This window comes from Pteropus vampyrus, unplaced genomic scaffold, assembly GCF_000151845.1.
Source record: "Pteropus vampyrus isolate Shadow unplaced genomic scaffold, Pvam_2.0 Scaffold56, whole genome shotgun sequence".
NCBI lineage: Eukaryota > Metazoa > Chordata > Mammalia > Chiroptera > Pteropodidae > Pteropus > Pteropus vampyrus.
This window is the reverse complement of record NW_011888837.1, coordinates 4,174,981-4,179,216: the sequence shown is the minus strand read 5'-3', so window position 1 is coordinate 4,179,216 and position 4,236 is coordinate 4,174,981.

Here is a 4,236-nt window from a genome sequence, read left to right as displayed (position 1 = left end):
TATTTATTGACTACTCCATACTGAGCAAACTCTGGTAACCTCTTTTACTCATTATATTCAGGCCATTGTCCCTACTGGGATCTGGGGTGATGCAACAATCTTATTATGACAGGATGTTAACTTGGCCTCTCCAACAAATAAGAAGGAAATGTCTAAACATTTGTCGGTATTCTGAACTGTTTTCATAAAATACATAGAGACCTAGAATCATAGAATCTTACAATGAGAAGGAGCTTTAATGATGAACCAGTGTTCAACCTGTCCTCTATACAAAACTTTCTTTAATGTCATTCCTGGTCAGCCTCAGTTTTCTATAATCTAACAGAAAAACCCCAAGGATCCTTTTGAAAACTCATTTAGGTAAATATGAATGTCATTGTCAGTTAAACTTTTTTCAGAATTTGTAAAGTATTGTGATTATTGATTATCTCACTGGGTCAAATGAAGAAAGAAGGTATTAAGATATCAAGAGCTAGAGGGAATAGCAAGTCCCATTAATGTAGGCACAGCTGGTGCCCACTGAACCTCTGAAAGACTTAAAATCTCTTAAAGGGGAGGTTCAGTGAATTGTATAGGAGAGGATGTCTTTGGCCAGAATTTAAACATATGCCTACTTTCCAAAAGTCTGTCACTCCTTACACTGCAGATGATTTTTCAGTGCTGCCAAGTGGTGATCCCACTCAAACAGCATCTTATCTAATCATGAAGCTCTGTAGCTTCTTCCATGTAATTTCTCTGAAAAAATCTAATGTTCCCTAATTTGAAAGTCTGTGACCCAGGTGAAGTGGACAGTGTATAACTAATAACCAGAAACTATATGTTTTGACTAAGTAGCTAGCTATGATATATATATATACATGTATTCTCTCTAAACAAATAATTAAGTTCAAAGCAGTATTAGCATATATACCTTGTACTCTGAAATATTTTCTTTGTTAAAAGACAGTGGTGTCAATAAATGAACTATTAATCAGAACAAATCTTGATTTTTTTTTAACGTCTTGAACATATACCTCAACTATTGCCATGTTTAACAGTAATTCTCATGTGTCTTTATTCATTTGCTTTTATCTCAGATAAGGTGTAATTGAGATAAAGAATGAAAGCCCTTTAAAGAGCTCTCTGGGGACAGAAAAAAAATACGAAAAACCTCTATGGAAAATATGACAATAACACTATACAACAAAACTGACTTATAAGAGTTATGAGGAAGAAAATTTATTTCATAATCCTGCAGGGCAATACTATTCCAATGAGTTATACACCCAGGAAACCAAAAATGTTCTAACTCATTTCCATATGCTAAAAGTACATATGTTTAAATATTATAAAACCTTAAGTAGTTATGATAGAGATCTAAGTATAGGGTAAGTTATTTAAGAGTCCAGGAAATTTGGGCTGGAGGTATTATGCAATGTGGAGTCTCTAAGAAGGTCAAAAGTGGACAGAAAATACTAGCCCGGTCCATTTGAGGTACACTTGATGTTTGGGCAGGTAGCAGCTGCTGATTGTGGACATGACTACTCACAAGAGCCTTAACCTGAAAGATAGCAGGATGCTGCGGAAAGAGCTAAGATTCTGGATGCTGAGATATCCAGGTTAAGATCAGAAGCCCACCACCCGTTAGCTGTGTGACTTTGGTTCACATATCCTATTTACCTCCCTGTGCACCAGTTTCTTCATTCAAGATTTTTGTGAGGAACAGGCCCAGCATAGATCTTGTGCACAGAAAGTGCTCAGTGTCAGTCCCACCATTCTCTGACCATTTTCCTCTGCCGCACCTTCCTCGCAACAGAGGATATTCCACATCTCAAATACACAGAGGGATGTTTTCGGAACTTAAAAGATATGCTGAAGAAACAAGATCAAAAGCCTGACTGACCAGTTCTTCGTATCTATATTTTTATACTCAAAGCCCAGGTCATTGTTGTCTCTTTCCTAGACTACATCAATATCCTCCATTTTCCCTGCTGCCTCCTTTTCTCAACTTTTCTCTTGCTTCCTTACCATTCGTGACAGCCAGAATGATCTTTTTAAAGCAAAACTCACAGAATATCACCACCTTGCTTAAAATCCTGTAATTCAGAATTAAGTCAACCATACCACAGCCTGTCAAGCCCTACATAAGTTAAGCTCCGTCCACTTCTATGACCATGCTCTTTCCATCTTCCCCCAGATTTGTTGAGCCTCAGCCGCATTTCCTTTCTGTCTTGCAAGCACATCAAGTTGATTTCCTTCTCAAGACCCTTACATATGCTATTCCCTGTTGTGACATATCCACTTGGTTAAGCTGGAAACTCTGTTGCCCTGAATCCCCTTCCCTTATGACTGTAGGTTAGTTAGCCAAAGAGGTACTTGTGCAAGATTTATAAAACAGAAGTGAAGGAGTGGACATTACACCTGGCTAGACATAATGACAGACACAGTGGTATCCAGTGGAACCCAGCCTGCCCTTGCTCTCTTCTGTGTTCTGCTCATCTTCATGACTGTTGGCCTCATGACTGAGAATGGTCCCAGGCCCTCTACCGGATACTTGGAAGTAGACCCTCAGAGGGGTAGTTACATAGAAGCAACAACTTCCCACAGGCCCCTAGCAGTCCCTACCTGGCAACTGGACAGCTTTGGCTTCTTGGATTTTCTCATGAGCTCTTATTTGTCCAGCCGTACCAGTGCTTCTGATGGATTGGTCAGTGAATCTCTTTCCAACCCCTTGAGTATCTTCCTGGACTTCCACTCCTTGAGACCCTCCCTCATCTGTGTAAGATCTGATCCCTGATGTCAATCATTGTGTCCCGTAATATTCAGAGTGGCTCTGCTTCCCTGAGACACCTGTACCTGAAGCACTCTTCTTTGCATGGCTGTTCCTACCTCAATATTTGATTTTTAGCTTAAATATCATTTCACAGTCTCCTTCCCTTACCACCCTTAGTGAAATAGCCATCCCCTCCCCAGCCCCTCTTTATGGTAGTGCTTTCCAGAGTGAGGTGTGGGCACCCGATGGGGTGGAGAAATGAGAATATTTGTAACATATTTAATATATATCAAAACATATATTTGAACATGATATATATAATATATAACATTTTAACAAATAAAAAACTGAAGATTTACTATAAGTCTGAATCCAGCAATTGGTACTGGCATCCTCTGTCAATACAGTTGTCTGGTGGTGGTCTATTATATGCTGATTTCCCGCAGTAAAAATGAGAATTCCACAACTGGGAGAAATGGATGAGTGCCCTTATTCAGTCGGTCACTTTCTGCACATTACAACAATGGATTGCCACTAATGTGAGCACAGTTCTCTTTGGCTAGTTCTAAACTAGAACCAGGATTGTGAGGATTATAAGATAGCGCGCTAACTAAACCAACCTTCACGAAATGAGCAAGTGGCTTTAAAAGATTCCCACTAAAATATTCATACACAAGGTGATACTAATAATTCAAATATAAACTAACAAAAGAATAAACATACCGGCAAAGGGATGTCTATTCTAATTGTACTTAAAAGGCCACACAATTAAAAAAAAAAAAATCTGGTGGCTATAGTCTATTTCATTCTCTTTTATCACAATCACATAAATCGATCAAACTCCATCCCAATCTGAATATCTTTTTAAAATATTTACATAGTTATTTTCTATCTTCTACTACACCACAAACATTAGTGTAAATTTCTTGACTGCAGAAATCTTTGTCCTCTTTACCCCTGCATCCATAGTGCCTAGAGCAGTATCTGGCACATAGGAAGCACTTAATATGCGTTTTTTAGTTGATTGATATATGTTTCATCCCAAATTTTTTCCCGGCCTTTTCCAAATCAATCTCAACTACTTTTACCACGATCATCTAAACTTATCATGCTCACCCTGCCCTCAGCTTTGCTCATGCTTTTTTATTCATCTGCTTCCCTCAACAGCTGCCCTGCCCCAAATCTATCTGACTCTCACCTATACATAATTCAAGTCTTGCTGTTCCACGACTCCATCCCAGAATGCTCCTGGTCCCACTGAAATCCTTTGCCTGCAACTACCTTGTCATGAAGTGACTTTAATTGTTAAGAAATAGTCTCTGATCTAAAATTTAAATTATTTTGCTACACCAGAAAGCAGTTTGCATCCAAAGTTTATATATTGGAACAATTGGTAAAGAAATCAGTAAAAATGTTTAATCTGTAAACTGTACTTTTGAATTTAAAGGCCAGTGATCTCTCAGTTAGTTAATTAGGAGAAAGGT